This window comes from Lissotriton helveticus, chromosome 4_1 (genome assembly GCF_964261635.1).
Source record: "Lissotriton helveticus chromosome 4_1, aLisHel1.1, whole genome shotgun sequence".
Taxonomy (NCBI): Eukaryota; Metazoa; Chordata; class Amphibia; order Caudata; family Salamandridae; genus Lissotriton; species Lissotriton helveticus.
The window spans coordinates 970,234,529-970,262,151 of NC_136063.1; the positions used below are offsets into that span (position 1 = coordinate 970,234,529).

At 32.8% G+C, this 27,623-nt stretch overlaps 16 non-coding genes across 16 annotated transcripts; all 16 read left to right on the plus strand.

Moving 5' to 3' along the window:
* The first annotated feature begins 1,019 nt into the window (after positions 1–1,019).
* Positions 1,020–1,093, plus strand: TRNAI-AAU (transfer RNA isoleucine (anticodon AAU)). The gene has a single exon. It is a non-coding gene; the product is annotated as a tRNA-Ile (tRNA).
* Positions 1,094–3,189: 2,096 nt separating this feature from the next.
* On the plus strand, positions 3,190–3,263 carry TRNAI-AAU (transfer RNA isoleucine (anticodon AAU)). Its single transcript has one exon. It is a non-coding gene; the product is annotated as a tRNA-Ile (tRNA).
* A 790-nt stretch (positions 3,264–4,053) lies between these two features.
* TRNAI-AAU (transfer RNA isoleucine (anticodon AAU)) lies at positions 4,054–4,127 on the plus strand. Its single transcript has one exon. It is a non-coding gene; the product is annotated as a tRNA-Ile (tRNA).
* A 580-nt stretch (positions 4,128–4,707) lies between these two features.
* Positions 4,708–4,781, plus strand: TRNAI-AAU (transfer RNA isoleucine (anticodon AAU)). Its single transcript has one exon. It is a non-coding gene; the product is annotated as a tRNA-Ile (tRNA).
* Positions 4,782–5,571: 790 nt separating this feature from the next.
* Positions 5,572–5,645, plus strand: TRNAI-AAU (transfer RNA isoleucine (anticodon AAU)). Its single transcript has one exon. It is a non-coding gene; the product is annotated as a tRNA-Ile (tRNA).
* Positions 5,646–6,225: 580 nt separating this feature from the next.
* On the plus strand, positions 6,226–6,299 carry TRNAI-AAU (transfer RNA isoleucine (anticodon AAU)). The gene has a single exon. It is a non-coding gene; the product is annotated as a tRNA-Ile (tRNA).
* A 790-nt stretch (positions 6,300–7,089) lies between these two features.
* On the plus strand, positions 7,090–7,163 carry TRNAI-AAU (transfer RNA isoleucine (anticodon AAU)). The gene has a single exon. It is a non-coding gene; the product is annotated as a tRNA-Ile (tRNA).
* Positions 7,164–8,607: 1,444 nt separating this feature from the next.
* Positions 8,608–8,681, plus strand: TRNAI-AAU (transfer RNA isoleucine (anticodon AAU)). The gene has a single exon. It is a non-coding gene; the product is annotated as a tRNA-Ile (tRNA).
* A 580-nt stretch (positions 8,682–9,261) lies between these two features.
* On the plus strand, positions 9,262–9,335 carry TRNAI-AAU (transfer RNA isoleucine (anticodon AAU)). The gene has a single exon. It is a non-coding gene; the product is annotated as a tRNA-Ile (tRNA).
* Positions 9,336–10,124: 789 nt separating this feature from the next.
* On the plus strand, positions 10,125–10,198 carry TRNAI-AAU (transfer RNA isoleucine (anticodon AAU)). The gene has a single exon. It is a non-coding gene; the product is annotated as a tRNA-Ile (tRNA).
* Positions 10,199–11,639: 1,441 nt separating this feature from the next.
* On the plus strand, positions 11,640–11,713 carry TRNAI-AAU (transfer RNA isoleucine (anticodon AAU)). Its single transcript has one exon. It is a non-coding gene; the product is annotated as a tRNA-Ile (tRNA).
* Positions 11,714–12,503: 790 nt separating this feature from the next.
* Positions 12,504–12,577, plus strand: TRNAI-AAU (transfer RNA isoleucine (anticodon AAU)). The gene has a single exon. It is a non-coding gene; the product is annotated as a tRNA-Ile (tRNA).
* Positions 12,578–16,194: 3,617 nt separating this feature from the next.
* TRNAI-AAU (transfer RNA isoleucine (anticodon AAU)) lies at positions 16,195–16,268 on the plus strand. Its single transcript has one exon. It is a non-coding gene; the product is annotated as a tRNA-Ile (tRNA).
* Positions 16,269–17,712: 1,444 nt separating this feature from the next.
* Positions 17,713–17,786, plus strand: TRNAI-AAU (transfer RNA isoleucine (anticodon AAU)). Its single transcript has one exon. It is a non-coding gene; the product is annotated as a tRNA-Ile (tRNA).
* A 1,446-nt stretch (positions 17,787–19,232) lies between these two features.
* TRNAI-AAU (transfer RNA isoleucine (anticodon AAU)) lies at positions 19,233–19,306 on the plus strand. The gene has a single exon. It is a non-coding gene; the product is annotated as a tRNA-Ile (tRNA).
* A 5,344-nt stretch (positions 19,307–24,650) lies between these two features.
* TRNAI-AAU (transfer RNA isoleucine (anticodon AAU)) lies at positions 24,651–24,724 on the plus strand. The gene has a single exon. It is a non-coding gene; the product is annotated as a tRNA-Ile (tRNA).
* Positions 24,725–27,623: the final 2,899 nt, after the last annotated feature.

The following is a 27,623-nucleotide window of genomic DNA, read 5'->3' on the forward strand; positions in this document are numbered from 1 at the left end:
GTATTGCAATTTTTTTGAAGTTATATTAGTTTCTTCATGTTGATAATATGAAAGTTAATTCATATTAAACAGCTGAAATTAAGCTTTCCAAATCTCCCGGTTGAACTATCATTAGCACTGCTTCCTGTGCTGGTCCTCCAGAAGATGTGCAAATTGGCCTGTTAGCTCACTTGGTTAGAGCGTGGTGCTAATAATGCCAAGGTCACAGGTTCGATCCCTGTACAGGCCAAGTTTAATTCTTTGAAAAAAGATGAATTTTTCTTGTGTCTCATTTTGGACTGTTTATCTCCTTGGATCAAACGCTGCTTGAAGGATTGGATGAATACATTTGATATAATTATAGAATTAATTACTATTCTTAAAGCGCCTGGAATATCTATTAATGGTTCTAAGTTCTAACGCCAAGTAACTAAATCTCTTATTTATTGCAATTTATTGAGATCATTTTTGTTTAGTCTTGTTGATAATATATAAAGATACTATGAATGTAAACAGCTGAATATAAGCTTTCCAACTATCCCGGATTAACAATCAGTAGGACTTCATCATCTGCTTCATCTTCAGTAGTATGCTATATATTTAGTGACTCTATTAGTTTAGTCTGTTAGAGCATGAAGTTAAAAACGCCAAGGACATACTTTCAATCAGTCTCCAAGCCAATACTTGATGCTCCTTTAATGTTGAAAATAGATGTATTTTCTACTGTATCATGTTTATCTCTATATTTCCTTTGAGGAGAAGCTGATAAAATGATTAGATGAATCAATTCAATATAGGTGATGAATATTTATTTATTGCTTAACCTCATGGAAAAAACGTTAATGGTTCTAAGTTCTAACACTAAGTATGAAAATCTCTTTTGTATTGTAATTTTTTTTAAGTCATATTAGTTTCTTCATGTTGATAATATGTAACAATAACTTCATGGTAAACTGCTGAAATTAAGCTTTCCAAATCTCCTGGGTTAACTATCATTTGCCCTTCTTCATTTGCTGGACCTCCAGGTAGTTGTGCAAAATGGCCTGTTAGCTCAGATGGTTAGAGCGTGGTGCTAATAACGCCAAGGTCACAGGTTCGATCCCTGTACAGGCCAAGTTTAATTGTTTGAAAAAAGATTCATTTTTCTAGTGTCTCATTTTGGACTGTTTATCTCCTTGAATCACACGCTGCTTGAAGGATTGGATGGAATCAGTAGCATTTCATCATCTGCTAATTCTTCAAAAGTATTCTATATATTTAGTGAGCCTATTAGTTTAGTCTGTTAGAGCATGAAGTTAAAAACGCAAAGGACATAATTTCAATCAGTCTCCAAGCCAATAGTTGATTCTCCTTTAATGTTGAAAATAGATGTATTTTCTCTGTATCATGTTTACCTCTATATTTCCTTTGCGCAGAAGCTGATAGAATGATTAGATGAATCAATTGAATATAGGTGATGAATATTTATTTATTGCTAAACCACGTGGAAAAAACGTTAGTGGTTCAAAATTCTAACACTAAGTGTTGAAATCTCTTTTGTATTGCAATTTTTTTGAAGTCATATTAGTTTCTTCATGTTGATAATATGAAAGTTAATTCATATTAAACAGCTGAAATTAAGCTTTCCAAATCTCCCGGTTGAACTATCATTAGCACTGCTTCGTGTGCTGGTCCTCCAGAAGATGTGCAAATTGGCCTTATAGCTCAGTTGGTTAGAGCGTGGTGCTAATAACGCCAAGGTCACAGGTTCGATCCCTGTACAGGCCAAGTTTAATTCTTTGAAAAAAGATTAATTTTTCTTGTGTCTCATTTTGGACTGTTTATCTCCTTGGATCAAACGCTGCTTGAAGGACTGGATGAATACATTTAATATAATTATAGAATTAATTACTATTCTTAAAGCGCTTGGAATATCTATTAATGATTCTAAGTTCTAACGCCAAGTAACTAAATCTCTTATTTATAGCAATTTATTGAGATCATTTTTGTTTAGTCTAGTTGATAATATATAAAGATACTATGAATGTAAACAGCTGAATATAAGCTTTCCGACTATCCCGGATTAACAATCAGTAGGACTTCATCATCTGCTTCATCTTCAATAGTATGCTATATATTTAGTGACTCTATTAGTTTAGTCTGTTAGAGCATGAAGTTAAAAACGCCAAGGACATACTTTCAATCAGTCTCCAAGCCAATACTTGATGCTCCTTTAATGTTGAAAATAGATGTATTTTCTACTGTATCATGTTTATCTCTATATTTCCTTTGAGGAGAAGCTGATAAAATGATTAGATGAATCAATTCAATATAGGTGATGAATATTTATTTATTGCTTAACCACATGGAAAAAATGTTAATGGTTCTAAGTTCTAACACTAAGTATGTAAATCTCTTTTGTATTGTAATTTTTTTAAGTCATATTAGTTTCTTCATGTTGATAATATATAACAATAACTTCATGGTAAACTGCTGAAATTAAGCTTTCCAAATCTCCTGGGTTAACTATCATTTGCCCTTCTTCATTTGCTGGACATCCAGGTAGTTGTGCAAAATTGCCTGTTAGCTCAGATGGTTAGAGCGTGGTGCTAATAACGCCAAGGTCACAGGTTCGATCCCTGTACAGGCCAAGTTTAATTGTTTGAACAAAGATGAATTTTTCTTGTGTCTCATTTTGGACTGTTTATCTCCTTGAATCACACGCTGCTTGAAGGATTGGATGGAATCAGTAGCATTTCATCATCTGCAAATTCTTCAAAAGTATTCTATATATTTAGTGAGCCTATTAGTTTAGTCTGTTAGAGCATGAAGTTAAAAACGCAAAGGACATAATTTCAATCAGTCTCCAAGCCAATACTTGATGCTCCTTTAATGTTGAAAATAGATGTATTTTCTTCTGTATCATGTTTACCTCCATATTTCCTTTGCGCAGAAGCTGATAGAATGATTAGATGAATCAATTGAATATAGGTGATGAATATTTATTTATTGCTAAACCACGTGGAAAAAACGTTACTGGTTCAAAATTCTAACACTAAGTATGGAAATCTCTTTTGTATTGCAATTTTTTTGAAGTCATATTAGTTTCTTCATGTTGATAATATGAAAGTTAATTCATATTAAACAGCTGAAATTAAGCTTTCCAAATCTCCCGGTTGAACTATCATTAGCACTGCTTCCTGTGCTGGTCCTCCAGAAGATGTGCAAATTGGCCTGTTAGCTCAGTTGGTTAGAGCGTGGTGCTAATAACGCCAAGGTCACAGGTTCGATCCCTGTACAGGCCAAGTTTAATTCTTTGAAAAAAGATGAATATTTCTTGTGTCTCATTTTGGACTGTTTATCTCCTTGGATCAAACGCTGCTTGAAGGATTGGATGAATACATTTGATATATTTATAGAATTAATTACTATTCTTAAAGCGCCTGGAATATCTATTAATGGTTCTAAGTTCTAACGCCAAGTAACTAAATCTTTTATTTATTGCAATTTATTGAGATCATTTTTGTTTAGTCTTGTTGATAATATATAAAGATACTATGAATGTAAACAGCTGAATATAAGCTTTCCGACTATCCCGGATTAACAATCAGTAGGACTTCATCATCTGCTTCATCTTCAATAGTATGCTATATATTTAGTGACTCTATTAGTTTAGTCTGTTAGAGCATGAAGTTAAAAACGCCAAGGACATACTTTCAATCAGTCTCCAAGCCAATACTTGATGCTCCTTTAATGTTGAAAATAGATGTATTTTCTACTGTATCATGTTTATCTCTATATTTCCTTTGAGGAGAAGCTGATAAAATGATTAGATGAATCAATTCAATATAGGTGATGAATATTTATTTATTGCTTAACCACATGAAAAAAACGTTAATGGTTCTAAGTTCTAACACTAAGTATGTAAATCTCTTTTGTATTGTAATTTTTTTTAAGTCATATTAGTTTCTTCATGTTGATAATATATAACAATAACTTCATGGTAAACTGCTGAAATTAAGCTTTCCAAATCTCCTGGGTTAACTATCATTTGCCCTTCTTCATATGCTGGACCTCCAGCTAGCTGTGCAAAATGGCCTGTTAGCTCAGATGGTTAGAGCGTGGTGCTAATAACGCCAAGGTCACAGGTTCGATCCCTGTACAGGCCAAGTTTAATTGTTTGAACAAAGATGATTTTTTCTTGTGTCTCATTTTGGACTGTTTATCTCCGTGAATCACACGCTGCTTGAAGGATTGGATGGAATCAGTAGCATTTCATCATCTGCAAATTCTTCAAAAGTATTCTATATATTTAGTGAGCCTATTAGTTTAGTCTGTTAGAGCATGAAGTTAAAAACGCAAAGGACATAATTTCAATCAGTCTCCAAGCCAATACTTGATGCTCCTTTAATGTTGAAAATAGATGTATTTTCTTCTGTATCATGTTTACCTCCATATTTCCTTTGCGCAGAAGCTGATAGAATGATTAGATGAATCAATTGAATATAGGTGATGAATATTTATTTATTGCTAAACCACGTGGAAAAAACGTTACTGGTTCAAAATTCTAACACTAAGTATGGAAATCTCTTTTGTATTGCAATTTTTTTGAAGTCATATTAGTTTCTTCATGTTGATAATATGAAAGGTAATTCATATTAAACAGCTGAAATTAAGCTTTCCAAATCTCCCGGTTGAACTATCATTAGCACTGCTTCCTGTGCTGGTCCTCCAGAAGATGTGCAAATTGGCCTGTTAGCTCAGTTGGTTAGAGCGTGGTGCTAATAATGCCAAGGTCACAGGTTCGATCCCTGTACAGGCCAAGTTTAATTCTTTGAAAAAAGATGAATATTTCTTGTGTCTCATTTTGGACTGTTTATCTCCTTGGATCAAACGCTGCTTGAAGGATTGGATGAATACATTTGATATATTTATAGAATTAATTACTATTCTTAAAGCGCCTGGAATATCTATTAATGGTTCTAAGTTCTAACGCCAAGTAACTAAATCTTTTATTTATTGCAATTTATTGAGATCATTTTTGTTTAGTCTTGTTGATAATATATAAAGATACTATGAATGTAAACAGCTGAATATAAGCTTTCCAACTATCCCTGATTAACAATCAGTAGGACTTCATCATCTGCTTCATCTTCAATAGTATGCTATATATTTAGTGACTCTATTAGTTTAGTCTGTTAGAGCATGAAGTTAAAAACGCCAAGGACATACTTTCAATCAGTCTCCAAGCCAATACTTGATGCTCCTTTAATGTTGAAAATAGATGTATTTTCTACTGTATCATGTTTATCTCTATATTTCCTTTGAGGAGAAGCTGATAAAATGATTAGATGAATCAATTCAATATAGGTGATGAATATTTATTTATTGCTTAACCACATGAAAAAAACGTTAATGGTTCTAAGTTCTAACACTAAGTATGTAAATCTCTTTTGTATTGTAATTTTTTTTAAGTCATATTAGTTTCTTCATGTTGATAATATATAACAATAACTTCATGGTAAACTGCTGAAATTAAGCTTTCCAAATCTCCTGGGTTAACTATCATTTGCCCTTCTTCATATGCTGGACCTCCAGCTAGCTGTGCAAAATGGCCTGTTAGCTCAGATGGTTAGAGCGTGGTGCTAATAACGCCAAGGTCACAGGTTCGATCCCTGTACAGGCCAAGTTTAATTGTTTGAACAAAGATGATTTTTTCTTGTGTCTCATTTTGGACTGTTTATCTCCGTGAATCACACGCTGCTTGAAGGATTGGATGGAATCAGTAGCATTTCATCATCTGCAAATTCTTCAAAAGTATTCTATATATTTAGTGAGCCTATTAGTTTAGTCTGTTAGAGCATGAAGTTAAAAACGCAAAGGACATAATTTCAATCAGTCTCCAAGCCAATACTTGATGCTCCTTTAATGTTGAAAATAGATGTATTTTCTTCTGTATCATGTTTACCTCCATATTTCCTTTGCGCAGAAGCTGATAGAATGATTAGATGAATCAATTGAATATAGGTGATGAATATTTATTTATTGCTAAACCACGTGGAAAAAACGTTACTGGTTCAAAATTCTAACACTAAGTATGGAAATCTCTTTTGTATTGCAATTTTTTTGAAGTCATATTAGTTTCTTCATGTTGATAATATGAAAGGTAATTCATATTAAACAGCTGAAATTAAGCTTTCCAAATCTCCCGGTTGAACTATCATTAGCACTGCTTCCTGTGCTGGTCCTCCAGAAGATGTGCAAATTGGCCTGTTAGCTCAGTTGGTTAGAGCGTGGTGCTAATAACGCCAAGGTCACAGGTTCGATCCCTGTACAGGCCAAGTTTAATTCTTTGAAAAAAGATGAATATTTCTTGTGTCTCATTTTGGACTGTTTATCTCCTTGGATCAAACGCTGCTTGAAGGATTGGATGAATACATTTGATATATTTATAGAATTAATTACTATTCTTAAAGCGCCTGGAATATCTATTAATGGTTCTAAGTTCTAACGCCAAGTAACTAAATCTTTTATTTATTGCAATTTATTGAGATCATTTTTGTTTAGTCTTGTTGATAATATATAAAGATACTATGAATGTAAACAGCTGAATATAAGCTTTCCAACTATCCCTGATTAACAATCAGTAGGACTTCATCATCTGCTTCATCTTCAATAGTATGCTATATATTTAGTGACTCTATTAGTTTAGTCTGTTAGAGCATGAAGTTAAAAACGCCAAGGACATACTTTCAATCAGTCTCCAAGCCAATACTTGATGCTCCTTTAATGTTGAAAATAGATGTATTTTCTACTGTATCATGTTTATCTCTATATTTCCTTTGAGGAGAAGCTGATAAAATGATTAGATGAATCAATTCAATATAGGTGATGAATATTTATTTATTGCTTAACCACATGAAAAAAACGTTAATGGTTCTAAGTTCTAACACTAAGTATGAAAATCTCTTTTGTATTGTATTTTTTTTTAAGTCATATTAGTTTCTTCATGTTGATAATATATAACAATAACTTCATGGTAAACTGCTGAAATAAAGTTTTCCAAATCTCCTGGGTTAACTATCATTTGCCCTTCTTCATTTGCTGGACCTCCAGGTAGTTGTGCAAAATGGCCTGTTAGCTCAGATGGTTAGAGCGTGGTGCTAATAACGCCAAGGTCACAGGTTCGATCCCTGTACAGGCCAAGTTCAATTGTTTGAACAAAGATGAATTTTTCTTGTGTCTCATTTTGGACTGTTAATCTTCTTGAATCACACGCTGCTTGAAGGATTGGATGGAATCAGTAGCATTTCATCATCTGCTAATTCTTCAAAAGTATTCTATATATTTAGTGAGCCTATTAGTTTAGTCTGTTAGAGCATGAAGTTAAAAACGCAAAGGACATAATTTCAATCAGTCTCCTAGCCAATATTTGAAGCTCCTTTAATGTTGAAAATAGATGTATTTTCTTCTGTATCATGTTTACATCCATATTTCCTTTGCGCAGAAGCTGATAGAATGATTAGATGAATCAATTGAATATAGGTGATGAATATTTATTTATTGCTAAACCACGTGGAAAAAACGTTACTGGTTCAAAATTCTAACACTAAGTGTGGAAATCTCTTTTGTATTGCAATTTTTTTGAAGTCATATTAGTTTCTTCATGTTGATAATATGAAAGTTAATTCATATTAAACAGCTGAAATTAAGCTTTCCAAATCTCCCGGTTGAACTATCATTAGCACTGCTTCGTGTGCTGGTCCTCCAGAAGATGTGCAAATTGGCCTTTTAGCTCAGTTGGTTAGAGCGTGGTGCTAATAACGCCAAGGTCACAGGTTCAATCCCTGTACAGGCCAAGTTTAATTCTTTGAAAAAAGATTAATTTTTCTTGTGTCTCATTTTGGACTGTTTATCTCCTTGGATCAAACGCTGCTTGAAGGACTGGATGAATACATTTAATATAATTATAGAATTAATTACTATTCTTAAAGCGCTTGGAATATCTATTAATGGTTCTAAGTTCTAACGCCAAGTAACTAAATCTCTTATTTATAGCAATTTATTGAGATCATTTTTGTTTAGTCTTGTTGATAATATATAAAGATACTATGAATGTAAACAGCTGAATATAAGCTTTCCAACTATCCCGGATTAACAATCAGTAGGACTTCATCATCTGCTTCATCTTCAATAGTATGCTATATATTTAGTGACTCTATTAGTTTAGTCTGTTAGAGCATGAAGTTAAAAACGACAAGGACATACTTTCAATCAGTCTCCAAACCAATACTTAATGCTCCTTTAATGTTGAAAATAGATGTATTTTCTACTGTATCATGTTTATCTCTATATTTCCTTTGAGGAGAAGCTGATAAAATGATTAGATGAATCAATTCAATATAGGTGATGAATATTTATTTATTGCTTAACCACATGGAAATATTTTTAATGGTTCTAAGTTCTAACACTAAGTATGTAAATCTCTTTTGTATTGTAATTTTTTTTAAGTCATATTAGTTTCTTCATGTTGATAATATATAACAATAACTTCATGGTAAACTGCTGAAATTAAGCTTTCCAAATCTCCTGGGTTAACTATCATTTGCCCTTCTTCATATGCTGGACCTCCAACTAGCTGTGCAAAATGGCCTGTTAGCTCAGATGGTTAGAGCGTGGTGCTAATAACGCCAAGGTCACAGGTTCGATCCCTGTACAGGCCAAGTTCAATTGATTGAACAAAGATGAATTTTTCTTGTGTCTCATTTTGGACTGTTAATCTTCTTGAATCACACACTGCTTGAAGGATTGGATAGAATCAGTAGCATTTCATCATCTGCTAATTCTTCAAAAGTATTCTATATATTTAGTGAGCCTATTAGTTTAGTCTGTTAGAGCATGAAGTTAAAAACGCAAAGGAAATAATTTCAATCAGTCTCCTAGCCAATATTTGAAGCTCCTTTAATGTTGAAAATAGATGTATTTTCTTCTGTATCATGTTTACATCCATATTTCCTCTGCGCAGAAGCTGATAGAATGATTAGATGAATCAATTGAATATAGGTGATGAATATTTATTTATTGCTAAACCACGTGGAAAAAACGTTACTGGTTCAAAATTCTAACACTAAGTATGGAAATCTCTTTTGTATTGCAATTTTTTTGAAGTCATATTAGTTTCTTCATGTTGATAATATGAAATTTAATTCATATTAAACAGCTGAAATTAAGCTTTCCAAATCTCCCGGTTTAACTATCATTAGCACTGCTTCCTGTGCTGGTCCTCCAGAAAATGTGTAAATTGGACTGTTAGCTCAGTTGGTTAGAGCGTGGTGCTAATAACGCCAAGGTCACAGGTTCGATCCCTGTACAGGCCAAGTTTAATTCTTTGAAAAAATATGAATATTTCTTGTGTCTCATTTTGGACTGTTTATCTCCTTGGATCAAACGCTGCTTGAAGGATTGGATGAATACATTTGATATATTTATAGAATTAATTACTATTCTTAAAGCGCCTGGAATATCTATTAATGGTTCTAAGTTCTAACGCCAAGTAACTAAATCTTTTATTTATTGCAATTTATTGAGATCATTTTTGTTTAGTCTTGTTGATAATATATAAAGATACTCTGAATGTAAACAGCTGAATATAAGCTTTCCAACTATCCCGGATTAACAACAGTAGGACTTCATCATCTGCTTCATCTTCAATAGTATGCTATATATTTAGTGACTCTATTAGTTTAGTCTGTTAGAGCATGAAGTTAAAAACGACAAGGACATACTTTCAATCAGTCTCCAAACCAATACTTGATGCTCCTTTAATGTTGAAAATAGATGTATTTTCTACTGTATCATGTTTATCTCTATATTTCCTTTGAGGAGAAGCTGATAAAATGATTAGATGAATCAATTCAATATAGGTGATGAATATTTATTTATTGCTTAACCACATGGAAATATTTTTAATGGTTCTAAGTTCTAACACTAAGTATGTAAATCTCTTTTGTATTGTAATTTTTTTTAAGTCATATTAGTTTCTTCATGTTGATAATATATAACAATAACTTCATGGTAAACTGCCGAAATTAAGCTTTCCAAATCTCCTGGGTTAACTATCATTTGCCCTTCTTCATATGCTGGACCTCCAGCTAGCTGTGCAAAATGGCCTGTTAGCTCAGATGGTTAGAGCGTGGTGCTAATAACGCCAAGGTCACAGGTTCGATCCCTGTACAGGCCAAGTTCAATTGTTTGAACAAAGATGAATTTTTCTTGTGTCTCATTTTGGACTGTTAATCTTCTTGAATCACACACTGCTTGAAGGATTGGATGGAATCAGTAGCATTTCATCATCTGCTAATTCTTCAAAAGTATTCTATATATTTAGTGAGCCTATTAGTTTAGTCTGTTAGAGCATGAAGTTAAAAACGCAAAGGACATAATTTCAATCAGTCTCCAAGCCAATACTTGAAGCTCCTTTAATGTTGAAAATAGATGTATTTTCTTCTGTATCATGTTTACCTCCATATTTCCTTTGCGCAGAAGCTGATAGAATGATTAGATGAATCAATTGAATATAGGTGATGAATATTTATTTATTGCTAAACCACGTGGAAAAAACGTTACTGGTTCAAAATTCTAACACTAAGTATGGAAATCTCTTTTGTATTGCAATTTTTTTGAAGTCATATTAGTTTCTTCATGTTGATAATATGAAAGTTAATTCATATTAAACAGCTGAAATTAAGCTTTCCAAATCTCCCGGTTGAACTATCATTAGCACTGCTTCCTGTGCTGGTCCTCCAGATGATGTGCAAATTGGCCTGTTAGCTCAGTTGGTTAGAGCATGGTGCTAATAACAACAAGGTCACAGGTTCGATTCCTGTACAGGCCAAGTTTAATTCTTTGAAAAAAGATTATTTTTTCTTGTGTCTCATTTTGGACTGTTTATCTCCTTGGATCAAATGCTGCTTGAAGGTTTGGATGAATACATTTGATATAATTATAAAATTAATTACTATTCTTAAAGCGCCTGGAATATCTATTAATGGTTCTAAGTTCTAACGCCAAGTAACTAAATCTCTTATTTATTGCAATTTATTGAGATCATTTTTGTTTAGTCTTGTTGATAATATATAAAGATACTATGAATGTAAACAGCTGAATATAAGCTTTCCAACTATCCCGGATTAACAATCAGTAGGACTTCATCATCTGCTTCATCTTCAGTAGTATGCTATATATTTAGTGACTCTATTAGTTTAGTCTGTTAGAGCATGAAGTTAAAAACGCCAAGGACATACTTTCAATCAGTCTCCAAGCCAATACTTGATGCTCCTTTAATGTTGAAAATAGATGTATTTTCTACTGTATCATGTTTACCTCTATATTTCCTTTGCGCAAAAGCTGATAGAAGGATTAGATGAATCAATTGAATATAGGTGATGAATATTTATTTATTGCTAAACCACGTGGAAAAAACGTTAGTGGTACAAAATTCTAACACTAAGTGTGGAAATCTCTTTTGTATTGCAATTTTTTTGAAGTCATATTAGTTTCTTCATGTTGATAATATGAAAGTTAATTCATATTAAACAGCTGAAATTAAGCTTTCCAAATCTCCCGGTTGAACTATCATTAGCACTGCTTCGTGTGCTGGTCCTCCAGAAGATGTGCAAATTGGCCTTTTAGCTCAGTTGGTTAGAGCGTGGTGCTAATAACGCCAAGGTCACAGGTTCGATCCCTGTACAGGCCAAGTTTAATTCTTTGAAAAAAGATGAATTTTTCTTGTGTCTCATTTTGGACTGTTTATCTCCTTGGATCAAACGCTGCTTGAAGGACTGGATGAATACATTTAATATAATTATAGAATTAATTACTATTCTTAAAGCACTTGGAATATCTATTAATGGTTCTAAGTTCTAACGCCAAGTAACTAAATCTCTTATTTATAGCAATTTATTGAGATCATTTTTGTTTAGTCTTGTTGATAATATATAAAGATACTATGAATGTAAACAGCTGAATATAAGCTTTCCAACTATCCCGGATTAACAATCAGTAGGACTTCATCATCTGCTTCATCTTCAATAGTATGCTATATATTTAGTGACTCTATTAGTTTAGTCTGTTAGAGCATGAAGTTAAAAACGACAAGGACATACTTTCAATCAGTCTCCAAACCAATACTTGATGCTCCTTTAATGTTGAAAATAGATGTATTTTCTACTGTATCATGTTTATCTCTATATTTCCTTTGAGGAGAAGCTGATAAAATGATTAGATGAATCAATTCAATATAGGTGATGAATATTTATTTATTGCTTAACCACATGGAAATATTTTTAATGGTTCTAAGTTCTAACACTAAGTATGTAAATCTCTTTTGTATTGTAATTTTTTTTAAGTCATATTAGTTTCTTCATGTTGATAATATATAACAATAACTTCATGGTAAACTGCTGAAATTAAGCTTTCCAAATCTCCTGTGTTAACTATCATTTGCCCTTCTTCATATGCTGGACCTCCAGCTAGCTGTGCAAAATGGCCTGTTAGCTCAGATGGTTAGAGCGTGGTGCTAATAACGCCAAGGTCACAGGTTCGATCCCTGTACAGGCCAAGTTCAATTGTTTGAACAAAGATGAATTTTTCTTGTGTCTCATTTTGGACTGTTAATCTTCTTGAATCACACACTGCTTGAAGGATTGGATGGAATCAGTAGCATTTCATCATCTGCTAATTCTTCAAAAGTATTCTATATATTTAGTGAGCCTATTAGTTTAGTCTGTTAGAGCATGAAGTTAAAAACGCAAAGGAAATAATTTCAATCAGTCTCCTAGCCAATATTTGAAGCTCCTTTAATGTTGAAAATAGATGTATTTTCTTCTGTATCATGTTTACATCCATATTTCCTTTGCGCAGAAGCTGATAGAATGATTAGATGAATCAATTGAATATAGGTGATGAATATTTATTTATTGCTAAACCACGTGGAAAAAACGTTACTGGTTCAAAATTCTAACACTAAGTATGGAAATCTCTTTTGTATTGCAATTTTTTTGAAGTCATATTAGTTTCTTCATGTTGATAATATGAAAGTTAATTCATATTAAACAGCTGAAATTAAGCTTTCCAAATCTCCCGGTTGAACTATCATTAGCACTGCTTCCTGTGCTGGTCCTCCAGAAGATGTGCAAATTGGCCTGTTAGCTCACTTGGTTAGAGCGTGGTGCTAATAACGCCAAGGTCACAGGTTCGATCCCTGTACAGGCTAAGTTTAATTCTTTGAAAAAAGATGAATTTTTCTTGTGTCTCATTTTGGATTGTTTATCTCCTTGGATCAAATGCTGCTTGAAGGATTGGATGAATACATTTGATATAATTATAGAATTAATTACTATTCTTAAAGCGCCTGGAATATCTATTAATGGTTCTAAGTTCTAACGCCAAGTAACTAAATCTCTTATTTATTGCAATTTATTGAGATCATTTTTGTTTAGTCTTGTTGATAATATATAAAGATACTATGAATGTAAACAGCTGAATATAAGCTTTCCAACTATCCCGGATTAACAATCAGTAGGGCTTCATCATCTGCTTCATCTTCAGTAGTATGCTATATATTTAGTGACTCTATTAGTTTAGTCTGTTAGAGCATGAAGTTAAAAACGCCAAGGACATACTTTCAATCATTCTCCAAGCCAATACTTGATGCTCCTTTAATGTTGAAAATAGATGTATTTTCTACTGTATCATGTTTATCTCTATATTTCCTTTGAGGAGAAGCTGATAAAATGATTAGATGAATCAATTCAATATAGGTGATGAATATTTATTTATTGCTTAACCACATGGAAAAAACGTTAATGGTTCTAAGTTCTAACACTAAGTATGTAAATCTCTTTTGTATTGTAATTTTTTTTAAGTCATATTAGTTTCTTCATGTTGATAATATATAACAATAACTTCATGGTAAACTGCTGAAATTAAGCTTTCCAAATCTCCTGGGTTAACTATCATTTGTCCTTATTCATATGCTGGACCCCCAGCTAGCTGTGCAAAATGGCCTGTTAGCTCAGATGGTTAGAGCGTGGTGCTAATAACACCAAGGTCACAGGTTCGATCCCTGTACAGGCCAAGTTTAATTGTTTGAACTAAGATGAATTTTTCTTGTGTCTCATTTTGGACTGTTTATCTCCTTGAATCACACGCTGCTTGAAGGATTGGATGGAATCAGTAGCATTTCATCATCTGCTAATTCTTCAAAAGTATTCTATATATTTAGTGAGCCTATTAGTTTAGTCTGTTAGAGCATGAAGTAAAAAACGCAAAGGACATAATTTCAATCAGTCTCCAAGCCAATACTTGATGCTCCTTTAATGTTGAAAATAGATGTATTTTCTTCTGTATTATGTTTACCTCCATATTTCCTTTGCGCAGAAGCTGATAGAATGATTAGATGAATCAATTGAATATAGGTGATGAATATTTATTTATTGCTAAACCACGTGGAAAAAACGTTACTGGTTCAAAATTCTAACACTAAGTATGGAAATCTCTTTTGTATTGCAATTTTTTTGAAGTCATATTAGTTTCTTCATGTTGATAATATGAAAGTTAATTCATATTAAACAGCTGAAATTAAGCTTTCCAAATCTCCCGGTTTAACTATCATTAGCACTGCTTCCTGTGCTGGTCCTCCAGAAGATGTGTAAATTCGACTGTTAGCTCAGTTGGTTAGAGCGTGGTGCTAATAATGCCAAGGTCACAGGTTCGATCCCTGTACAGGCTAAGTTTAATTCTTTGAAAAAATATGAATATTTCTTGTGTCTCATTTTGGACTGTTTATCTCCTTGGATCAAACGCTGCTTGAAGGATTGGATGAATACATTTGATATATTTATAGAATTAATTACTATTCTTAAAGCGCCTGGAATATCTATTAATGGTTCTAAGTTCTAACGCCAAGTAACTAAATCTTTTATTTATTGCAATTTATTGAGATCATTTTTGTTTAGTCTTGTTGATAATATATAAAGATACTATGAATGTAAACAGCTGAATATAAGCTTTCCAACTATCCTGGATTAACAATCAGTAGGACTTCATCATCTGCTTCATCTTCAATAGTATGCTATATATTTAGTGACTCTATTAGTTTAGTCTGTTAGAGCATGAAGTTAAAAACGCCAAGGACATACTTTCAATCAGTCTCCAAGCCAATACTTGATGTTCCTTTAATGTTGAAAATAGATGTATTTTCTACTGTATCTTGTTTATCTCTATGTTTCCTTTGAGGAGAAGCTGATAAAATGATTAGATGAATCAATTCAATATAGGTGATGAATATTTATTTATTGCTTAACCACATTGAAAAAACGTTAATGGTTCTAAGTTCTAACACTAAGTATGAAAATCTCTTTTGTATTGTAATTTCTTTTTAAGTCATATTAGTTTCTTCATGTTGATAATATATAACAATACCTTCATGGTAAACTGCTGAAATTAAGCTTTCCAAATCTCCTAGGTTAACTATCATTTGCCCTTCTTCATTTGCTGGACCTCCAGGTAGTTGTGCAAAATGGCCTGTTAGCTCAGATGGTTAGAGCGTGGTGCTAATAACGCCAAGGTCACAGGTTTGATCCCTGTACAGGCCAAGTTTAATTGTTTGAACAAAGATGAATTTTTCTTGTGTCTCATTTTGGACTGTTTATCTCCTTGAATCAAACGCTGCTTGAAGGATTGGATGGAATCAGTAGCATTTCATCATCTGCTAATTCTTCAAAAGTATTCTATATATTTAGTGAGCCTATTAGTTTAGTCTGTTAGAGCATGAAGTTAAAAACGCAAAGGACATAATTTCAATCAGTCTCCAAGCCAATACTTGAAGCTCCTTTAATGTTGAAAATAGATGTATTTTCTTCTGTATCATGTTTACCTCCATATTTCCTTTGCGCAGAAGCTGATAGAATGATTAGATGAATCAATTGAATATAGGTGATGAATATTTATTTATTGCTAAACCACGTGGAAAAAACGTTACTGGTTCAAAATTCTAACACTAAGTATGGAAATCTCTTTTGTATTGCAATTTTTTTGAAGTCATATTAGTTTCTTCATGTTGATAATATGAAAGTTAATTCATATTAAACAGCTGAAATTAAGCTTTCCAAATCTCCCGGTTGAACTATCATTAGCACTGCTTCCTGTGCTGGTCCTCCAGACGATGTGCAAATTGGCCTGTTAGCTCAGTTGGTTAGAGCGTGGTGCTAATAACGCCAAGGTCACAGGTTCGATCCCTGTACAGGCCAAGTTTAATTCTTTGAAAAAAGATTATTTTTTCTTGTGTCTCATTTTGGACTGTTTATCTCCTTGGATCAAATGCTGCTTGAAGGATTGGATGAATACATTTGATATAATTATAAAATTAATTACTATTCTTAAAGCGCCTGGAATATCTATTAATGGTTCTAAGTTCTAACGCCAAGTAACTAAATCTCTTATTTATTGCAATTTATTGAGATCATTTTTGTTTAGTCTTGTTGATAATATATAAAGATACTATGAATGTAAACAGCTGAATATAAGCTTTCCAACTATCCCGGATTAACAATCAGTAGGACTTCATCATCTGCTTCATCTTCAATAGTATGCTATATATTTAGTGACTCTATTAGTTTAGTCTGTTAGAGCATGAAGTTAAAAACGCCAAGGACATACTTTCAATCAGTCTCCAAGCCAATACTTGATGCTCCTTTAATGTTGAAAATAGATGTATTTTCTACTGTATCATGTTTATCTCTATATTTCCTTTGAGGAGAAGCTGATAAAATGATTAGATGAATCAATTCAATATAGGTGATGAATATTTATTTATTGCTTAACCACATGGAAAAAACGTTAATGGTTCTAAGTTCTAACACTAAGTATGAAAATCTCTTTTGTATTGTAATTTTTTTTAAGTCATATTAGTTTCTTCATGTTGATAATATATAACAATAACTTCATGGTAAACTGCTGAAATTAAGCTTTCCAAATCTCCTGTGTTAACTATCATTTGCCCTTCTTCATTTGCTGGACCTCCAGGTAGTTGTGCAAAATGGCCTGTTAGCTCAGATGGTTAGAGCGTGGTGCTAATAACGCCAAGGTCACAGGTTCGATCACTGTACAGGCCAAGTTCAATTGTTTGAACAAAGATGAATTTTTCTTGTGTCTCATTTTGGACTGTTTATCTCCTTGAATCACACGCTGCTTGAAGGATTGGATGGAATCAGTAGCATTTCATCATCTGCTAATTCTTCAAAAGTATTCTATATATTTAGTGAGCCTATTAGTTTAGTCTGTTAGAGCATGAAGTTAAAAACGCAAAGGACATAATTTCAATAAGTCTCCAAGCCAATACTTGATGCTCCTTTAATGTTGAAAATAGATGTATTTTCTTCTGTATCATGTTTACCTCCATATTTCCTTTGCGCAGAAGCTGATAGAATGATTAGATGAATCAATTGAATATAGGTGATGAATATTTATTTATTGCTAAACCACGTGGACAAAACGTTACTGGTTCAAAATTCTAACACTAAGTATGGAAATCTCTTTTGTATTGCTATTTTTTTGAAGTCATATTAGTTTCTTCATGTTGATAATATGAAAGTTAATTCATATTAAACAGCTGAAATTAAGCTTTCCAAATCTCCCGGTTGAACTATCATTAGCACTGCTTCCTGTGCTGGTCCTCCAGAAGATGTGCAAATTGGCCTGTTAGCTCAGTTGGTTAGAGCGTGGTGCTAATAACGCCAAGGTCACAGGTTCGATCCCTGTACAGGCCAAGTTTAATTCTTTGAAAAAAGATGAATTTTTCTTGTGTCTCATTTTGGACTGTTTATCTCCTTGGATCAAAAGCTGCTTGAAGGATTGTATGAATACATTTGATATAATTATAGAATTAATTACTATTCTTAAAGCGCCTGGAATATCTATTAATGGTTCTAAGTTCTAACGCCAAGTAACTAAATCTCCTATTTATTGCAATTTATTGAGATCATTTTTGTTTAGTCTTGTTGATAATATATAAAGATACTATGAATGTAAACAGCTGAATATAAGCTTTCCAACTATCCCGGATTAACAATCAGTAGGACTTCATCATCTGCTTCATCTTCAGTAGTATGCTATATATTTAGTGACTCTATTAGTTTAGTCTGTTAGAGCATGAAGTTAAAAACGCCAAGGACATACTTTCAATCAGTCTCCAAGCCAATACTTGATGCTCCTTTAATGTTGAAAATAGATGTATTTTCTACTGTATCTTGTTTATCTCTATATTTCCTTTGAGGAGAAGCTGATAAAATGATTAGATGAATCAATTCAATATAGGCGATGAATATTTATTTATTGCTTAACCACATGGAAAAAAACTTTAATGGTTCTAAGTTCTAACACTAAGTATGAAAATCTCTTTTGTATTGTAATTTCTTTTTAAGTCATATTAGTTTCTTCATGTTGATAATATATAACAATAACTTCATGGTAAACTGCTGAAATTAAGCTTTCCAAATCTCCTAGGTTAACTATCATTTGCCCTTCTTCATTTGCTGGACCTCCAGGTAGTTGTGCAAAATGGCCTGTTAGCTCAGATGGTTAGAGCGTGGTGCTAATAACGCCAAGGTCACAGGTTTGATCCCTGTACAGGCCAAGTTTAATTGTTTGAACAAAGATGAATTTTTCTTGTGTCTCATTTTGGACTGTTTATCTCCTTGAATCAAATGCTGCTTGAAGGATTGGATGGAATCAGTAGCATTTCATCATCTGCTAATTCTTCAAAAGTATTCTATATATTTAGTGAGCCTATTAGTTTAGTCTGTTAGAGCATGAAGTTAAAAACGCAAAGGACATAATTTCAATCAGTCTCCAAGCCAATACTTGAAGCTCCTTTAATGTTGAAAATAGATGTATTTTCTTCTGTATCATGTTTACCTCCATATTTCCTTTGCGCAGAAGCTGATAGAATCATTAGATGAATCAATTGAATATAGGTGATGAATATTTATTTATTGCTAAACCACGTGGAAAAAACTTTACTGGTTCAAAATTCTAACACTAAGTATGGAAATCTCTTTAGTATTGCAATTTTTTTGAAGTCATATTAGTTTCTTCATGTTGATAATATGAAAGTTAATTCATATTAAACAGCTGAAATTAAGCTTTCCAAATCTCCCGGTTGAACTATCATTAGCACTGCTTCCTGTGCTGGTCCTCCAGAAGATGTGCAAATTGGCCTGTTAGCTCAGTTGGTTAGAGCATGGTGCTAATAACGCCAAGGTCACAGGTTCGATTCCTGTACAGGCCAAGTTTAATTCTTTGAAAAAAGATGAATTTTTCTTGTGTCTCATTTTGGACTGTTTATCTCCTTGGATCAAATGCTGCTTGAAGGATTGGATGAATACATTTGATATAATTATAAAATTAATTACTAGTCTTAAAGCGCCTGGAATATCTATTAATGGTTCTAAGTTCTAACGCCAAGTAACTAAATCTCTTATTTATTGCAATTTATTGAGATCATTTTTGTTTAGTCTTGTTGATAATATATAAAGATACTATGAATGTAAACAGCTGAATATAAGCTTTCCAACTATCCCGGATTAACAATCAGTAGGACTTCATCATCTGCTTCATCTTCAGTAGTATGCTATATATTTAGTGACTCTATTAGTTTAGTCTGTTAGAGCATGAAGTTAAAAACGCCAAGGACATACTTTCAATCAGTCTCCAAGCCAATACTTGATGCTCCTTTAATGTTGAAAATAGATGTATTTTCTACTGTATCATGTTTATCTCTATATTTCCTTTGAGGAGAAGCTGATAAAATGATTTGATGAATCAATTCAATATAGGTGATGAATATTTATTTATTGCTTAACCACATGGAAAAAATTTTAATGGTTCTAAGTTCTAACACTAAGTATGAAAATCTCTTTTGTATTGTAATATTTTTTAAGTCATATTAGTTTCTTCATGTTGATAATATATAACAATAACTTCATGGTAAACTGCTGAAATTAAGCTTTCCAAATCTCCTGGGTTAACTATCATTTGCCCTTCTTCATATGCTGGACCTCCAGGTAGTTGTGCAAAATGGCCTGTTAGCTCAGATGCTTAGAGCGTGGTGCTAATAACGCCAAGGTCACAGGTTCAATCCCTGTACAGGCCAAGTTTAATTGTTTGAACAAAGATTAATTTTTCTTGTGTCTCATTTTGGACTGTTTATCTCCTTGAATCATACGCTGCTTGAAGGATTGGATGGAATCAGTAGCATTTCATCATCTGCTAATTCTTCAAAAGTATTTTATGTATTTAGTGAGCCTATTAGTTTAGTCTGTTAGAGCATGAAGTTAAAAACGCAAAGGACATAATTTCAATCAGTCTCCAAGCCAATACTTGATTCTCCTTTAATCTTGAAAATAGATGTATTTTCTTCTGTATCATGTTTACCTCCATATTTCCTTTGCGCAGAAGCTGATAGAATGATTAGATGAATCAATTGAATATAGGTGATGAATATTTATTTATTGCTCAACCACGTGGAAAAAACGATACTGGTTCAAAATTCCAACACTAAGTATGGAAATCTCTTTTGTATTGCAATTTTTTTGAAGACATATTAGTTTCTTCATGTTGATAATATGAAAGTTAATTCATATTAAACAGCTGAAATTAAGCTTTCCAAATCTTCCGGTTGAACTGTCATTAGCACTGCTTCCTGTGCTGGTCGTCCAGAAGATATGCAAATTGGCCTGTTAGATCAGTTGGTTAGAGTGTGATGCTAATAACGCCAAGGTCACAGGTTCGATCCCTGTACAGGCCAAGTTTAATTATTTGAAAAAATATGAATATTTCTTGTGTCTCATTTTGGACTGTTTATCTCCTTGGATCAAACGCTGCTTGAAGGATTGGATGAATATATTTGATATATTTATAGAATTAATTACTATTCTTAAAGCGCCTGGAATATCTATTAATGGTTCTAAGTTCTAACGCCAAGTAACTAAATCTTTTATTTATTGCAATTTATTGAGATCATGTTTGTTTAGTCTTGTTGATAATATATAAAGATACTATGAATGTAAACAGCTGAATATAAGCTTTCCAACTATCCCGGATTAACAATCAGTAGGACTTCATCATCTGCTTCATCTTCAATAGTATGCTATATATTTAGTGACTCTATTAGTTTAGTCTGTTAGAGCATGAAGTTAAAAACGCCAAGGACATACTTTCAATCAGTCTCCAAGCCAATACTTGATGCTCCTTTAATGTTGAAAATAGATGTATTTTCTACTGTATCTTGTTTATCTCTATATTTCCTTTGAGGAGAAGCTGATAAAATGATTAGATGAATCAATTCAATATAGGTGATGAATATTTATTTATTGCTTAACCACATTGAAAAATCGTTAATGGTTCTAAGTTCTAACACTAAGTATGAAAATCTCTTTTGTATTGTAATTTCTTTTTAAGTCATATTAGTTTCTTCATGTTGATAATATATAACAATAACTTCATGGTAAACTGCTGAAATTAAGCTTTCCAAATCTCCTAGGTTAACTATCATTTGCCCTTCTTCATTTGCTGGACCTCCAGGTAGTTGTGCAAAATGGCCTGTTAGCTCAGATGGTTAGAGCGTGGTGCTAATAACGCCAAGGTCACAGGTTTGATCTCTGTACAGGCCAAGTTTAATTGTTTGAACAAAGATGAATTTTTCTTGTGTCTCATTTTGGACTGTTTATCTCCTTGAATCAAACGCTGCTTGAAGGATTGGATGGAATCAGTAGCATTTCATCATCTGCTAATTCTTCAAAAGTATTCTATATATTTAGTGAGCCTATTAGTTTAGTCTGTTAGAGCATGAAGTTAAAAACGCAAAGGACATAATTTCAATCAGTCTCCAAGCCAATACTTGAAGCTCCTTTAATGTTGAAAATAGATGTATTTTCTTCTGTATCATGTTTACCTCCATATTTCCTTTGCACAGAAGCTGATAGAATGATTAGATGAATCAATTGAATATAGGTGATGAATATTTATTTATTGCTAAACCACGTGGAAAAAACGTTACTGGTTCAAAATTCTAACACTAAGTATGGAAATCTCTTTTGTATTGCAATTTTTTTGAAGTCATATTAGTTTCTTCGTGTTGATAATATGAAAGTTAATTCATATTAAACAGCTGAAATTAAGCTTTCCAAATCTCCCGGTTGAACTATCATTAGCACTGCTTCCTGTGCTGGTCCTCCAGAAGATGTGCAAATTTGCCTGTTAGCTCAGTTGGTTAGAGCATGGTGCTAATAACGCCAAGGTCACAGGTTCGATTCCTGTACAGGCCAAGTTTAATTCTTTGAAAAAAGATTAATTTTTCTTGTGTCTCATTTTGGACTGTTTATCTCCTTGGATCAAATGCTGCTTGAAGGATTGGATGAATACATTTGATATAATTATAAAATTAATTACTATTCTTAAAGCGCCTGGAATATCTATTAATGGTTCTAAGTTCTAACGCCAAGTAACTAAATCTCTTATTTATTGCAATTTATTGAGATCATTTTTGTTTAGTCTTGTTGATAATATATAAAGATACTATGAATGTAAACAGCTGAATATAAGCTTTCCAACTATCCCGGATTAACAATCAGTAGGACTTCATCATCTGCTTCATCTTCAATAGTATGCTATATATTTAGTGACTCTATTAGTTTAGTCTGTTAGAGCATGAAGTTAAAAACGCCAAGGACATACTTTCAATCAGTCTCCAAGACAATACTTGATGCTCCTTTAATGTTGAAAATAGATGTATTTTCTACTGTATCATGTTTATCTCTATATTTCCTTTGAGGAGAAGCTGATAAAATGATAAGATGAATCAATTCAATATAGGTGATGAATATTTATTTATTGCTTAACCACATGGAAAAATCGTTAATGGTTCTAAGTTCTAACACTAAGTATGAAAATCTCTTTTGTATTGTAATTTTTTTTAAGTCATATTAGTTTCTTCATGTTGATAATATATAACAATAACTTCATGGTAAACTGCTGAAAATAAGCTTTCCAAATCTCCTGTGTTAACTATCATTTGCCCTTCTTCATTTGCTGGACCTCCAGGTAGTTGCGCAAAATGGCCTGTTAGCTCAGATGGTTAGAGCGTGGTGCTAATAACGCCAAGGTCACCGGTTCGATCCCTGTACAGGCCAAGTTCAATTGTTTGAACAAAGATGAATTTTTCTTGTGTCTCATTTTGGACTGTTTATCTCCTTGAATCACACGCTGCTTGAAGGATTGGATGGAATCAGTAGCATTTCATCATCTGCTAATTCTTCAAAAGTATTCTATATATTTAGTGAGCCTATTAGTTTAGTCTGTTAGAGCATGAAGTTAAAAACGCAAAGGACATAATTTCAATCAGTCTCCAAGCCAATACTTGATGCTCCTTTAATGTTGAAAATAGATGTATTTTCTTCTGTATCATGTTTACCTCCATATTTCCTTTGCGCAGAAGCTGATAGAATGATTAGATGAATCAATTGAATACAGGTGATGAATATTTATTTATTGCTAAACCACGTGGAAAAACTTTACTGGTTCAAAATTCTAACACTAAGTATGGAAATCTCTTTAGTATTGCAATTTTTTTGAAGTCATATTAGTTTCTTCATGTTGATAATATGAAAGTTAATTCATATTAAACAGCTGAAATTAAGCTTTCCAAATCTCCCGGTTGAACTGTCATTAGCACTGCTTCCTGTGCTGGTCGTCCAGAAGATATGCAAATTGGCCTGTTAGATCAGTTGGTTAGAGCGTGATGCTAATAACGCCAAGGTCACAGGTTCGATCCCTGTACAGGCCAAGTTTAATTCTTTGAAAAAAGATGAATATTTCTTGTGTCTCATTTTGGACTGTTCATCTCCTTGGATCAAACGCTGCTTGAAGGATTGGATGAATACATTTGATATATTTATAGAATTAATTACTATTCTTAAAGCGCCTGGAATATCTATTAATGGTTCTAAGTTCTAACGCCAAGTAACTAAATCTTTTATTTATTGCAATTTATTGAGATCATTTTTGTTTAGTCTTGTTGATAATATATAAAGATACTATGAATGTAAACAGCTGAATATAAGCTTTCCGACTATCCCGGATTAACAATCAGTAGGACTTCATCATCTGCTTCATCTTCAATAGTATGCTATATATTTAGTGACTCTATTAGTTTAGTCTGTTAGAGCATGAAGTTAAAAACGACAAGGACATACTTTCAATCAGTCTCCAAACCAATACTTGATGCTCCTTTAATGTTGAAAATAGATGTATTTTCTACTGTATCATGTTTATCTCTATATTTCCTTTGAGGAGAAGCTGATAAAATGATTAGATGAATCAATTCAATATAGGTGATGAATATTTATTTATTGCTTAACCACATGGAAATATTTTTAATGGTTCTAAGTTCTAACACTAAGTATGTAAATCTCTTTTGTATTGTAATTTTTTTTAAGTCATATTAGTTTCTTCATGTTGATAATATATAACAATAACTTCATGGTAAACTGCTGAAATTAAGCTTTCCAAATCTCCTGTGTTAACTATCATTTGCCCTTCTTCATATGCTGGACCTCCAGCTAGCTGTGCAAAATGGCCTGTTAGCTCAGATGGTTAGAGCGTGGTGCTAATAACGCCAAGGTCACAGGTTCGATCCCTGTACAGGCCAAGTTCAATTGTTTGAACAAAGATGAATTTTTCTTGTGTCTCATTTTGGACTGTTAATCTTCTTGAATCACACACTGCTTGAAGGATTGGATGGAATCAGTAGCATTTCATCATCTGCTAATTCTTCAAAAGTATTCTATATATTTAGTGAGCCTATTAGTTTAGTCTGTTAGAGCATGAAGTTAAAAACGCAAAGGAAATAATTTCAATCAGTCTCCTAGCCAATATTTGAAGCTCCTTTAATGTTGAAAATAGATGTATTTTCTTCTGTATCATGTTTACATCCATATTTCCTTTGCGCAGAAGCTGATAGAATGATTAGATGAATCAATTGAATATAGGTGATGAATATTTATTTATTGCTAAACCACGTGGAAAAAACGTTACTGGTTCAAAATTCTAACACTAAGTATGGAAATCTCTTTTGTATTGCAATTTTTTTGAAGTCATATTAGTTTCTTCATGTTGATAATATGAAAGTTAATTCATATTAAACAGCTGAAATTAAGCTTTCCAAATCTCCCGGTTGAACTATCATTAGCACTGCTTCCTGTGCTGGTCCTCCAGAAGATGTGCAAATTGGCCTGTTAGCTCACTTGGTTAGAGCGTGGTGCTAATAACGCCAAGGTCACAGGTTCGATCCCTGTACAGGCTAAGTTTAATTCTTTGAAAAAAGATGAATTTTTCTTGTGTCTCATTTTGGATTGTTTATCTCCTTGGATCAAATGCTGCTTGAAGGATTGGATGAATACATTTGATATAATTATAGAATTAATTACTATTCTTAAAGCGCCTGGAATATCTATTAATGGTTCTAAGTTCTAACGCCAAGTAACTAAATCTCTTATTTATTGCAATTTATTGAGATCATTTTTGTTTAGTCTTGTTGATAATATATAAAGATACTATGAATGTAAACAGCTGAATATAAGCTTTCCAACTATCCCGGATTAACAATCAGTAGGGCTTCATCATCTGCTTCATCTTCAGTAGTATGCTATATATTTAGTGACTCTATTAGTTTAGTCTGTTAGAGCATGAAGTTAAAAACGCCAAGGACATACTTTCAATCATTCTCCAAGCCAATACTTGATGCTCCTTTAATGTTGAAAATAGATGTATTTTCTACTGTATCATGTTTATCTCTATATTTCCTTTGAGGAGAAGCTGATAAAATGATTAGATGAATCAATTCAATATAGGTGATGAATATTTATTTATTGCTTAACCACATGGAAAAAACGTTAATGGTTCTAAGTTCTAACACTAAGTATGTAAATCTCTTTTGTATTGTAATTTTTTTTAAGTCATATTAGTTTCTTCATGTTGATAATATATAACAATAACTTCATGGTAAACTGCTGAAATTAAGCTTTCCAAATCTCCTGGGTTAACTATCATTTGTCCTTATTCATATGCTGGACCCCCAGCTAGCTGTGCAAAATGGCCTGTTAGCTCAGATGGTTAGAGCGTGGTGCTAATAACACCAAGGTCACAGGTTCGATCCCTGTACAGGCCAAGTTTAATTGTTTGAACTAAGATGAATTTTTCTTGTGTCTCATTTTGGACTGTTTATCTCCTTGAATCACACGCTGCTTGAAGGATTGGATGGAATCAGTAGCATTTCATCATCTGCTAATTCTTCAAAAGTATTCTATATATTTAGTGAGCCTATTAGTTTAGTCTGTTAGAGCATGAAGTAAAAAACGCAAAGGACATAATTTCAATCAGTCTCCAAGCCAATACTTGATGCTCCTTTAATGTTGAAAATAGATGTATTTTCTTCTGTATTATGTTTACCTCCATATTTCCTTTGCGCAGAAGCTGATAGAATGATTAGATGAATCAATTGAATATAGGTGATGAATATTTATTTATTGCTAAACCACGTGGAAAAAACGTTACTGGTTCAAAATTCTAACACTAAGTATGGAAATCTCTTTTGTATTGCAATTTTTTTGAAGTCATATTAGTTTCTTCATGTTGATAATATGAAAGTTAATTCATATTAAACAGCTGAAATTAAGCTTTCCAAATCTCCCGGTTTAACTATCATTAGCACTGCTTCCTGTGCTGGTCCTCCAGAAGATGTGTAAATTCGACTGTTAGCTCAGTTGGTTAGAGCGTGGTGCTAATAATGCCAAGGTCACAGGTTCGATCCCTGTACAGGCTAAGTTTAATTCTTTGAAAAAATATGAATATTTCTTGTGTCTCATTTTGGACTGTTTATCTCCTTGGATCAAACGCTGCTTGAAGGATTGGATGAATACATTTGATATATTTATAGAATTAATTACTATTCTTAAAGCGCCTGGAATATCTATTAATGGTTCTAAGTTCTAACGCCAAGTAACTAAATCTTTTATTTATTGCAATTTATTGAGATCATTTTTGTTTAGTCTTGTTGATAATATATAAAGATACTATGAATGTAAACAGCTGAATATAAGCTTTCCAACTATCCTGGATTAACAATCAGTAGGACTTCATCATCTGCTTCATCTTCAATAGTATGCTATATATTTAGTGACTCTATTAGTTTAGTCTGTTAGAGCATGAAGTTAAAAACGCCAAGGACATACTTTCAATCAGTCTCCAAGCCAATACTTGATGTTCCTTTAATGTTGAAAATAGATGTATTTTCTACTGTATCTTGTTTATCTCTATGTTTCCTTTGAGGAGAAGCTGATAAAATGATTAGATGAATCAATTCAATATAGGTGATGAATATTTATTTATTGCTTAACCACATTGAAAAAACGTTAATGGTTCTAAGTTCTAACACTAAGTATGAAAATCTCTTTTGTATTGTAATTTCTTTTTAAGTCATATTAGTTTCTTCATGTTGATAATATATAACAATACCTTCATGGTAAACTGCTGAAATTAAGCTTTCCAAA